Genomic DNA, 13,004 nt, shown 5'->3' with positions numbered 1-13,004 from the left:
GGCAGGCAGGTGGTCAGGTGCAGATGATGCCATGGATGAAGGAATAGCCTTCGTGGAAACAGAGTGAGCTCTGGACTCACAGGCAGGAGAATCCTAGGGTTCCTCCTTCCTTTCCGCATTTGTCAGGGCAGCTCCTCTGCCTGATTGGCAACCTCCCACCCAATACCCTGTACTTCCCCTCTAAGTTTCAGTACCAAAAAGAGCTGTCAGCATAGCAGACATTTATTATCCTCTCCAGTGTCTGAGGCCAGTGTCTCCGAGTAGCTTAGCTGTGTGGTTCTGGCTGAGGATTGCTCATGAAGTCACAGTCAGAATTTTCCTTGAGCCAGTCTTCTTCAAGTTCGACTTAGATCAGGAAATCTGCTTCCAAATTCATCTGGTTGTTGCCTTTTTTTTTTTTTTTTTTGCCAAAGTTGTAGCAGGAGAATAGGTGTGTGTGTGTGTGTGTAAGAGAGAGAGAGAGAGAGGGAAATTAGCATATGGAAGAAGCCAACTGATTAGAAACCTTGCCCACTAGACTCCATAAAACAAAACAGACCACGCTGGAGAAGAGTCTGAGAAATCTGGAAAAGATACATACCTTGTAATGAGTTATGAATGATCAGAACTCCAGATGCTGGAGCTTTAGAACTTCCGTATCTTCCCTAGTGGCCCATTTCTACCCTCTGGAGTTGTTTCTTTCTTTCTTTCTTTCTTTCTTTCTTTCTTTCTTTCTTTCTTTCTTTCTTTCTTTCTTTCTTTCTTTCTTTCCTTTTCTTTTTATTTCTTTTTTTTTTTTGAGACAGGGTTTCTCTGTGTAGACTGGCTGTCCTGGACTCACTTTGTAGACCAGGCTGGCTTTGAACACCCAGAGATCCACCTGCCTCTGTCTCCCTGAGTGCCAGGTTTAGGGGTGTGCAACACCATGCCAGGCAGGTGCTTTCTTTCTTAATCAAATGTCTGTATTTCTGTCACTATCCATGTATCTTTGGTTTAATTCGTTATCTTGGCACACAGCTTAGAAATCTCAATGGGCATCCTTCTGGACTCTGATTTGCACCTATAAAAATAGGGCTGTCTACTATGGTAGCTAACTTCTACTGTAGTGAAATAAATACACACATACACACACACGCACAGGAAGGGGGCAGGGTGCACAATCTTGGCACAATAGAGCAGGAGACTACACAGATGTGATGTCAACCTGAAGACTGGGTGCCACATAGCCTGTAACTGTAAGTTGGAGTCCATTACCTGTGATCCTAGGTGTAATAGCGCACAGATGTGGTTCCCAGACACCCTTGCCTCTTCTCTACCTGGATTCTGTTAGCTTTGGATTGATCTCTCAGAAAGATAGTCATTTGGGGTCAGGTAAGGCACTTGCTGGAGAGCCTGAGAAACAATGTTCATTCCCTAGAACCCATACGAGGGAAGGAGAGAACAGACTCTCACAAATTGTCCTCTGACCTCCATACATGTGCAATGGCACAATCATACATGCACAAGCACACACACAATAAATGCATATGAGAAAATATAAAAAAAAATTAAATTTGGTCACCCCCTCCTGTCCTTCCCAAGGCGTGAGGTCTTTTGTTTTGGTCTCTTCACCTTTTGTTTTTCGTTTATAGAGGTCCCTACATCTCATTTCTTTTCATGGGGGACTGGGGACCCATTCAGGGAACGAGCCAGGACTACATTTCTTTCATCAGCCTAGGTTGAACCTAGGGCCCTTGCGTCATATGCATTAGTTTTGCAACTTCAAAATATCAAGACGGTTTTCATCAAGAGACAACAAAGACTGCTCTTGTCTATCACTTGGGGAGGGGCGTACCTGATGTGCCAGGAAAGACAACTGCTCAGACTGCTGATAACCCGATTCCATCGCTGGCCAAGGTCCTTTGCCTCTCTGAGCTTTGGCTTCCTTATCTGTAAGCTGAGTTGTTTTGAAGATTAACCAAGGTGATCCATGCAAAGTCCAGTGTTTCTCCTACTGATTGTATTGGCTGTACTGCCATCCGTATCATCCCATCTCAAGGTCCAACTTAATATTTCTATTTCAAATCTCTTTCTTTGTGTGTATGGGTGTGTGTGGGTTGGTGAATGTGCACATGCCCATGTGTGTGTGTGTGTGTGGTGGGGGTGTCAGAAAGCCAGAGGTGATGTTGGGTACTCTCCACTTTGCTTTTTGAAGCAGGGTCTCTTATTGAGCCTTCCTTCCCAGAACATCAGGTGTGCCCCTCCCCAAGGGACAGAGAAGAGCAGCCTTTGTTGTCTCTTGATGAAAACCATCTTCATATTTTGAAGTTGCAAAACAAATGCAGGATGTTAAAAGGGTGCCTGGTTCAACCTAGGTTTATGAAAGAAAGGTGGTCATGGCCTGTTAGCTGGCTGGCTGGCCAGAGTGTTCCAGGGATCCACCTGTTTCCACCTGAGGCAATACTACAATGCCTTCCCTTTAAAGTAGGGGACGGGAGCTGGGCTCAGGTCCTCTCGCCATCTCCCTACTCTTCTCTCTATTTGAAATCTATTCTGTTTTCTAAATGAATAGCCTGTTGAGTCAACACTTCACAGGTTAGTATTCCTTGGTTATTGCCGTGCGTTTCCATTTATTTCATGTGTGTCATGCTTAGCTTCACAATCCGATTTTCAATTCATCGTCTTTTTATTAAAATGTCCCTAATAAAGCCCGGTATGAGCCAAGGGATATAAGAGTCAATGCTTAGTCACTTTTCTTTCATGGTAGAAGGCATCTCTGGGAAGCTGATTGGGAACAGATTCCTTGTTCCAAGCTCAGAAAACAATTGGGAAAGTCAGGAAAGGGGAGAGAAGAACAAACTGCCAATCATAGTCAATGACACATTTCTCTGCATAAAGTTTTACATGTTTTTTTTTATCTGATTTGATTTTGTTGGGATTTCTAACTGCTAAAATACTCACTGCAGTTACAAATAGCAGAAAACTATGAAACCAGACTGGATTTATTTCTTTAAGACCATTGGAATTCATCTTATTTCTGTGGAAGAAAATAAGTTCTCACCCTTCAAAATTCTGCTTAAAATATATCAGTCTAATATTAATCTGAAAGTATAAACATTTCTTTCTACAAGACAGGCAATGTCATTATTAAAAACAAACCAACCAACCCCAAAACTTAAGTGTTCATTGCTTTGCCACAGTTGACGACATGTTTACTAACATGGAGACATTTTCCAAGAAGGAAGAATGGTTTCATTAAAGCATCAGCATTGTGGAATGCAGTGGCTAGCAACAAGTGCTATTTTTAGGGACTCTGTAACCTGCAAAAATGTGTTGACAGCTCTGGTGTCTAGTTACCAAATGTGAATAAAACTAGTCCTCATTTAAAAATTGACCTCATTATAAAGCTGACCTCCAAGGCTGGGCAGTTTGAGTACTCGTTCCTTATATAGAACCTGGCAGTGAAAGCTGGAAAGGTCTCCATTCCATTCCATTCCATCATGTATGCTGTCAGAAGCTCTGTAGAAGAATACAGAAGAGAAAAAACAAAACTGGAATTGACCTGAGCAGTTGGCCACTTTGTGGGTAATTGATGAGGCTTAGGGGCTATCTTCTTGAAAAGATTTTTAATCATAAATCAAAATGTGCAAGGGTTCTGCTGATCACTTTCAAAGAACTTTACGTTGGCTCAAGTTGATCCGAGAAGCCTGGCATCTGAGAAAGAGACTTGGGTTCGCCATTCATTGGGCAACTGGAGCAAGGGAAATCAGTGATGGCCGGAAAACTTTAGTTCCTGAAGCCAGCATGGAGTGCTGAGGGAACAGGACGAATGGGAAAGAAAGGCATAATTAGGATTGATATCTCCCCAACAACATGGCAGTTACATAGTTGGCAGCTTTTGAGGAGCAATGTCACAGCAAGTGTCAACCTTACACATGATCTCTTTAGTCCTTCCTTGTGCTGTCTCTAGCTGAGCACAGTGGCCTTGGGAATGCACGAAAGGAGAGGGGCACATGCCAGCACGCCTCTTTTTTTGAAAGAAAAGACTCCAGTCAGGAGGCAATCTCACTGCCCCTTTCTGGGCCTATAGGACTCCCACTGTGAAACCCTGTGCTCCCCCAAATGGCTCCAAGGCCTGTCTGACTTACACTGGAGACGCTCTGGTTCGCAAAAGGCAAACAGCAAGGAATGTGACTTGTGCAGTTTCCTTCTTTTCAGAAAGCACCTGGGGGAAACTGAGGCTCTGTCTGTCTCGGACAATTACGAAGATTTGTGCCTGAATAATTTCAGTCACTGTCAGGTCCCCTTGGCTCACCCCCACACAAATCTGGCACACAGTCTTGCCTTGAGAGAAGACCCTGCTCACTTGCCTTGAAGGGGAAGGGAGTGCAGCAGGAATCCCTCCTAGCTCTCCCCACTACTTGTAGGTGTGTGCATCTTTTGGCGTTAGAGCCACAGCGGGAGGGGCAGAGGTGGAGTGTTGGCACGTCAGACATAGTGAGGTGTTCTTGTGGAATTATTCCGAAGGCATCCAGATAATGTCACCAAGGGAGACAGAAAGGCTTAAAGTCACAGCCCGGAAGAGCACGCCGAGCTGTGGTTGACAGAATTCAGAAAGATGTTAAAGGAGAAGAGGGTTTCCAGAATGCCACGTTTTCCAAAGGTGTGTGCGTGCGTGCGTGCGTGCGTGCGTGCGTGCGTGCGCTATCAGGTTGGGAGAAGCTAGCGGCATATTGTCAGCAGATAACTTAAAAATAAAGAAGTAGTACAATTAAAGGTCAGCCTGGTTTCTGTTATCGTTAGGACAGTTGACCCTACGGTGTTGCAGAGGGCGGGCTCCTTTCTGTTGGCTAGGTGCTCCTGTTCTGGATAGGTTGCCGTGTCTGTCTTCCTGTAGGGTTCACCTCTGGTTTGGAAAGTGACTCCCTTAGCAGGGTCTTTCTGTGGGTGTGCTTCAGCCACGTGCAGGGCCAGTGTGCATCTGAGGTGCTTGAACAGAAGTGAAACATGGTGACATTAGGAAAATGAAAGGAAGGGCTTTTAATATAGGAAGAGTTCGCCTCTCAGGTCAGTCAAATACCTTAGGGATCCCCCTAAATCATCAGTTACAGAGCAGTCCATTCCCCTTTGTATGTAAACTAGTCTTTGGGTTTTTTTCTTTCTTTCTTTTTTTTTTTTCTTTTGGTTACTGGCAACAGAAAGTTCCAGCTTTATCAATATCTTTCGTGGGCCCCAGTACAGCAAACCCCAAAAGCATTTCTGTGTATGAGGTGTGTGCTGATTTTCACCTAGTGACTGGGTTGGAGGCTGTGGTTTCTAAGTTTTTTTTTACTTTGGTGACCTCTGTCATCACTGAGCAAATATGCACTGGCAGGTCACAGAGACACCTTCTGTATGCAACAGGACTCAGTCGAAAGCTGCTTGGCCTCCACCCAAGGCAAGTGTTTGCCAAAGTTACCCAAAGCACGTAATTAGAGAGTCTCAGTGCAAGGGCCTGTACTGGGAGGGCAGTTTTTTTGTATTGTTTGTTTTTTGGTTTTTGAGATAGGGCTTTTTTGGTGTAGCTCTGACTGTCCTGGAACTTGTTCCATAGACCAGGCTGGCCTCAAACCTCTAGCAGAGGCAGAGGTTCACCTGCCTCTGCCTCCCTGAGTGCTGGGATAAAAGGCATGTGTCACTGCTAAGCAGCCGGAGGGCAGCTTTTGAGTGAGATTATGGGACATGAGAGAAGGAAATCCCTGACGCAGTAGAGTATTTGTTTATCTTCTGCATCCACTTAAAGCGGTGGTTCTTAACCTTCCTAATGCCGTGACTCTTAAATATACTTCTTCATGTTGTGGTGTCCCTCAACCATAAAATTATTTTTAATACTACTTCAGAACCGTAATTTTGCTGCTGTTGTGAATCATGATGTAAATATCTGTGTTTTCTGATGGTCTTAGACAACCTCTGTGAAAGGGTCATTAAACCCTTAAAGGAATGATTGAGACCCACAGATTGAGAACCACTGGCTTAGAGGAACTGGATCAACAGCACTTCACAAGACACTTTGGAAATAAAGCTTTAGAAAACAGTAGTTGTTTTGTACCCACTAGAGAAGGCTTCTACTTAAGCAAATAGAAAGGCTTTATTAGCCAGCCATGGACTATCCTGGGTGTTGGGGATCCCAATGTAGCCCTGAGCCTTTCTCAGGGTGAGCTTTTAAGCACAAAAACCACATCCCAAGTTGTCATACTTCGGTAAGCAAGAACATTTAGGCAGGAGCTGAACTACAGAAGCCAAAAAGCAAGATAAGTATAGTTAGAGACTTTCCCAGAACTACAGACTTTGATGGATTAGGTCTTTGTTTTAGTTTTGGCAGTTGGTACTGTCTATGTGCTGAATTTTACAGCCTGAATGGTAACTTCCATCATGGAGTACGTTGTGCTAAAATCTGGACCTCCCAAGGTCTGGGGCCTGGAGGCACTAGTTTTTCAAATGCTATTTTATTTGGGGGTTCCTTAAAGCTTATACCTCCCTTCCAACCCCCCAATCCCAGGTAGAGGAAAAAGACGGTTGTAAGGGAAAGGGGATGGATGCAACCCTCTTTACTTCTTCCTGCTGGGTAGGGTTGTAGGATTCTTTTTGGAGCAATACCAATCTTATTCATCAGGATATCCAGAAGTCCAGGTAACCAGCAAATCAAACAAGCAAACCAGCAAATCAGCAAACCAGCAAGCAGTCCTCTTCTGCCTCCTCCAAGCAGCCACACCTTCTTCCTCTGGGCTGGCCTCATGTTTATACATTCAAAGACCTCAGAATTCAAAGACTACAGCCCTGCACTAGGCAATTATCAGCTGTGGACAAACTTAAATTCAACAGATTATAATAAAAAAATGCTTACATAACATAACTGAGTTTTTTAAGAAAACCAAAAATTCCATTACATGTCCCACTTTTTGTTTAAAATATTTGGCTTTTCTCTAACAATAAACTATATACAATAAGAATTATGAGAATCATCAGGTAAGACTTACGCTTACAATGTCCAGTTTATTTGTATTTGGCAATGTTGGAAAAAGTATTCCACTATCTATCCTATCCTGGTAAGTCCTAAGTTCTATACCTAAATCACTTATTATATTTTGTAACTATTAACCTAAAAACATCTAGCTAGATCTTAAACCATCTTTTTACACATAAACCATTGTCTCAAGCTTAGTTTTAGTGAAACTATGACTATCTAGTCTTCCCATCAGAGCCTTGAGAAGGAAATAGCATTCCCTAAGGAATGCTATTAGGAAGCATTAGAGCAAACAGCTTCCAGCACTATCGAAATGGCAGAGACAGTTAACTCTCTGGACAGTCATCAGAGGTTTCTCTGTGTCATTAGGGCATCCAATCTTCAGCCTACTGGCCCAGAATATCAGACAGGCTTTTCTGTGGAATTTTGAAGGACTGGGCTACGTAGTCTCTGCAAAGTTAGACAGTCAGTCTCCCAGGGTCCTGCATGTTCAGTTTGCTCAGACAGACTGCTACCAGCGGTTGAAGGACAGTTTTTTCCCAGTGTCCATCTTGCCACTGCCTATCATCTTCTTTGAAGTAGATTAAAGATGCTGCCAGGAGTAGATATGTCTCTCTGTCAGAAAGCCTTTTATTACTAAAACATCTTTAAATGTCTTTTTCTATAGATCTCTGAAGGGTCTGAAGACCATCTAGCTATTTGCCATTATGTAGTACATAATCGCATCTATCTATCTCAGTATATCTAAGTAGACAAACATTACTTGTTTCTAGCTGCGTACTATCTGCTTAGCCTTGAAAACATATACAAGAGACTAAACAAAGCTTGTTTCTGTCGTTAACTAAACTAGTATCTAACAAGACTATAAGTAAGATTATTTATAGTTGACCAACTACTAACTTGCATTTCTAATCATCTTGGACAGTTTGCAATAGTCAGCTTTCACAAGACTAGGATTTTACACCACATTTTCAAATGAGTTGCATATGTACAATACATTAAGCAGAAGTTGAACAAAAGAATCTTAAATTTCTGTCAATATACAGTAATTCATATCAATGTAAAATATTTGAGACTAGTAGATTCAATAATTTACTTTTTACCCTAGAATCCCACCCCCACCCCTTTCTTTTCTAACCTGCTTTTCTTCTTACCTGGGGTTGGGGGTTTGTAAGGGAGGTCTAAGCTTTATAAAAAAGAAAAACCCAAATAAAGTAGTGTTTGGGAAAACTAGCACCTACAGGTGGTACCCAGACGTGGCAAGGCATAATGGGAAGTTTAGTTTCTGATACCATACAGGAGAAGACAAGTTATGAAGTATGAATGTACTGTTTCAAGGTGTGAGCAAAAAAATTATAACAGATGCTGCTGCTGGGTTCTCTTCTGCCTTCTTTACTCCCAGAACGGATTTTCTATTTCCTCTTCGTCTACTTCCTGTATTCTGCTCTAATAAAGGTTGGGAGGATAGCTAAAAAAAATTTGAAGGTTTACTCAATTCTCTTGTGTTAGAAAGGATTGCAGAGTTGGCTATGCACCTAGAGTAGAGGTTGAAGCAAAAAGTGCCAGGGGAAGGAGAACAAAAGGGTTCAGGCCTGATGTCTGAGAATGGAGATTTCCCAAAGGATGAAAGAGGGAAGCAAACGAGGCTGGAAGGCAGTTTGTCTCTCCACCTTGCTCCACATGTTTTTGCTGCCAGGTGCCCAGGGCACCTGCGTGAGACAAAAGGCAGGGAAGAGCAGGACACTGTACAGGGCAAACGGGTTAAAGATTGAGCCAAGTGCACCACCAGCGGACTTGCTTGAGGCTACACAGGCACCATCAATTTTTCCAGTCTTTGTGCAACAAATGCCTGCTAATGGTGGTGGTGAGGCTTATGATGAGTTGACATGGCCTCCAATAGAAATGCTGTCTCTAAAGCATTTTAAAGAGTCTACTGTATGGTATGGAATGCATTCATCTTTAATTAAGCAAATATTAAGTAACTGGACTATACAAAACAAACTCATTTCTCAAGATTGGAAGGGATTGTTGTCAGTTGTGCTAGAAGCTGGTCAGCAGGTACAATGGTTATCTTGGTGGAGAAATGAAGCCATGAAAATAGAACAATGGAATATAGCAGGGGGAATAAATGTAGTTAAAGATCAACTGCTTGGTGAAGCGTGTTATGCTGACTTACCAGAACAAATCCAGTCTGATGATGTCGTAATTGAACAATGTCATGTTGCAGTTTTTAAGAGCTTGGGGTATGGCTGAGGAGCCTGGGAAAACATTTACCTCATTTACAAAGGTAAATGAGGTAGCACAAGGCCCTACAGAAAGCCTTCACTGACTTCTTGCAGAGATTAAGGTCAGCTGTAAACAGAGCCATATCAGACCCTGATACCAATTTTGGCATATGAGAATGTAAATACTGGATGTAAGAGAGTACTTAGACCATTCAAAGCATCAGCAGCCCCAGTGGACGAATGGATAAGAGAGACAACTGATATTTGGCTTTTAGGAGCAAGGGGCCCTATTACAATTTTATTTTTTAGTTTGTCAGTAGTTGACACATTGGCTGAAAAGCTGCCACTGCATTCCTAACAGGTACCAACATCCTAGCAGGATGATGTATTCCTAAGACTCATGATCTTTTGCTTTGTTTTGTTTCAAGACAAGAGTTCTCTGTATAGCCATGGCTGTCCTGAAATTTGATGTGTAGACCAGGCTGGCCTTGAACTCAGAGATCTACCTGCTTCTGTCTCACGGATATGTGATTAGAGGCGTGAGCCATCACAGCCCTGCTTAATTGCATTAGTTTTTATTGAACTTTTTATTACATTTATTTATTTGTGCATTCTCTCTCTGTCCGGTCTCTCTCTCATGTGGGTCCAAGAGACTGAACTCATTTGGCTTGGTGACAAATGCCTTTACCCAATGAGTCATCTCAACCAAGGCCGATTTCTTTCTCTTTCTTTCTTTCTTTCTTTCTTTCTTTCTTTCTTTCTTTCTTTCTTTCTTTCTTTCTTTCTTTCTTTCTTAATTTTTGGACTAATTTTGGACTCATTTTGCAGACCAGGTTGGCCTTGAACTCACAGTGATCCTCCTACCCCTTCCTACTTGAGTGCTCGGATTACAGGCATGCACCACTGCGCCTGGCTCCAAGGCTGATTCTTTAATATGAAGGATCACTTTGTCCCTCAAAGTCACTGTAGTCTGTTGGAATCACATACTTATCTCTGACCAGCCAATGGTCTGGAAGACAGGGATTGATTTGTTTGGGATACTGGCTTTCTTTTGTTGAGTTTCAAACTTCATTTTCTCCCACAGCTGCTCCCTGCTTTCTGGTCATAGTGTTTAAAGACCCTGTTCTTGTTTCTCTTCCTTTCACTGCAGATCATCCACAGGTGAAGGCCCATGGTATCCCTCACGGCCTCCTGAAACATGAATTGTGAGCCTGATGGAATCTTGTGACTACATGTAGAGGCCGTGAAACATTTACTAACAGTACGAGGTTTCTGAGCGTGTGATGGCTAAAATAGAGTTCAGACTCAAACGTGTAACGAGTTGGAACTTCTTGTGCCAGTGCTCACCTGTGCTGCATCCCACAACCTCACCACTGCGTTGGTTTTGAACATATAAAACATGCACTTTGCCCTGCGAATGCCAGCACAGCACTGGCCAATGAAGGCACGAGCACTCCCCGACACCCTTTGCTCAGATGTGAGACTGTTGGATGAGTTTCGGTGTTCTTACTGTACGTAAGTCTCTCTGCTCTTATAGAAACGCAATGGTTTAATTACGGAAAACAAGGACTTTCGTGTAAGTTTCAAATTGCTGTATCTTTGGGTTGTATTAGCTTAGAGTGATTTTAAAAACTGCTGTTTGCGTTGCTCACTTGGGTTTCATAAGAAATCATTCTTGCCTGATGGTCTGGAAGAGTTGTTCTCGTCCCTCTCTGTCCTGCTTTGCTGAGCCCTTCAGTCCCTTGGGAGTCTCGGAAGACATTCTCCTTCCTAATGTCCCCCCCCCCCGGGGTGACTTAGCCACCGCTAACCCTAACAGTGGTTAATGATCGTATTCATAGACAACAACTAGACTATAACCAAGCGAATTTCCCATCTCCTGAGCTTTTTACACCCAATCTTCAGGACCAGGATCACTGGTTTGAAAAAAAAAAATTATTTCATCTCAAAGCTGGGGACAGAGACTGTAAGAAGAGAACCAGTCCAAGAAATACTGTTCCATCATTCACTTAGATAAAACCACCACCACTACCTGTAGGCTTAAATTTTCTAAAACCTACTTTATTTAGGGTTCTTAAACTCTTCTACCTCCCCTCCAATCCACGGACCAGAGGTTATTAGGAAAAAAGGGGGGTTGTGGACCTTCCTTGGCATGAGTCCACTCTTCCTTGTCCAGATCCCAGTCGTCCAGTCAAATAGTCAACACCAAACAGCAACACCAATCAACAGCAGCAGCAGGATTCAGCAGAAGCAGCAGGACTCCGCTGAATTGGAACAAGTCAGCAAAGGCTGCAAGACTAAGCTGGAGTGCCACAGGAAGTTTTCTGCTCTGGAACACTGCTCTCCGAGAAGTGAACTGTAGAAAAACAAAGACCGGCGAAGTGATGTGCACCGTACAAAGAGGAGGGAGGCAAAAGTGCTGTCTCCCTGTCTGTAGGTGTCTTTTTAATCCCCTCTCAAGAGTCCACACAAGGCTGTTTAAATACCACGCCCCTTGCACAACAGCGCATCCAGCAAAACATCACGTGCCCTCTCACATGTCTGTTTTCAGCTGACCAAGATCATGGGCCCACCACCACCTCCATCACCACCACCATCACCATCACCATTACCATTACCACTACCATCACTACCACCACCACCACAACCATCACCATTACCACCACCTCTATCACCATCACCATCACCACCACCACCACCACCACCACCACCACCACAACCATCACTTCCACCACCCCACTATCAATAACAATGATGGCTCTCATACAGCACGGTGCTCAAAGCCAAACAGCCTCTATTTTCAGAAGTTCTGCTGGGCGTGCTCACAAAAATCTTCACAGCTGGGCCTGTTGACTATTTGCCTTCTTCTATAGAAGGAGGTGGTGGAGTGGGTCACGGGCTCCTCACCTGAGGACCCATCCACCCCTGCTAACCAAGTGTATAAAATTCTGCCCTAATTATATGTGGTCTTGGGGTGAGGCTAGAGGCTATTGGTAGAGAAGAATGAGGGGAGGCCATAGGGAAGCCATCATCACTGTTGGCCTTCCAGTGTGGCTACTTTAAGGTTATCTCTTAAGGGACCTGTCTATAACCCCTCATCGTTGCTTGGTATCTAAGCCTAATAAACTCGTTGGTTCTCCTTGGTGAACTGTGGTAAAACTGTGCCTCTCTTTGACATTGGGATTTTAGGAGGAGGGGTTGACATTGCTTATGTCTTCCCCAGGGAAGGAATTTAGCAACAGTGACAAAACCCTCGATTTCTAGAGACAAACTGCCATTAACTAATCAGGGAAGGCCTCCTGGAAATATTTAGAAAAGACTGGAAATGGAAGAGGTAAAGAATGAGGAGCCTTCTCTCGCATGTGAGTCTCAGCACATTTTCACAGTAGAAATGGGCACCTCAGGGTGTGAGCACATGGTAGCTTATTTTTTAAACTGAGTTGAGTGGATCATAGTTTCCTGTAAGCCTCTGAGCAAAGTGTTATGTATTCTAAGCATTCAAGACTCAATTCAGAGAAGCTACAGCGCAGAAAATATTTGGGTGAGAGTGAGATATTCTTCTCACCCAGCTGGTGGAAAAGGACACGCAGGGGAAGGGTTGGGATAATTTCATTCTCTACATCTTAGATGCATTCTCTTCCCTGTTTGTTTCTGGAACCAGACCTCCATGGGCTCCTCTTCCCTTGGTCCCTTGTCCTTTAGGGCCAGGTTGGGAGGGATTGGCAGATGGAAGAAAAGGGAGGATGCTGTATTTCTCCCGTTGTATTTTTCAGAGTATGATTAATCTGCACCACCCACGAAAAATCTTGCTAAAAATG

The 13,004-nt window shown here is 43.5% G+C and overlaps 1 long non-coding RNA gene across 1 annotated transcript in view; it reads left to right on the top strand.

The window, feature by feature from the left end:
- Nucleotides 1–12,344, top strand: part of LOC132654679 (uncharacterized) — a 37,039-nt gene extending 24,695 nt beyond the window's left edge. The window contains exon 2 of the long non-coding RNA XR_009592354.1: nucleotides 10,337–12,344. This is a non-coding gene — a long non-coding RNA (uncharacterized LOC132654679). The remainder of the gene's footprint in view (nucleotides 1–10,336) is intronic.
- The last annotated feature ends 660 nt before the right edge of the window (nucleotides 12,345–13,004 follow it).

This window comes from Meriones unguiculatus, chromosome 6 (genome assembly GCF_030254825.1).
Source record: "Meriones unguiculatus strain TT.TT164.6M chromosome 6, Bangor_MerUng_6.1, whole genome shotgun sequence".
NCBI classification, from domain to species: domain Eukaryota; kingdom Metazoa; phylum Chordata; class Mammalia; order Rodentia; family Muridae; genus Meriones; species Meriones unguiculatus.
This window is presented reverse-complemented; position numbering and strand designations above follow the sequence as displayed.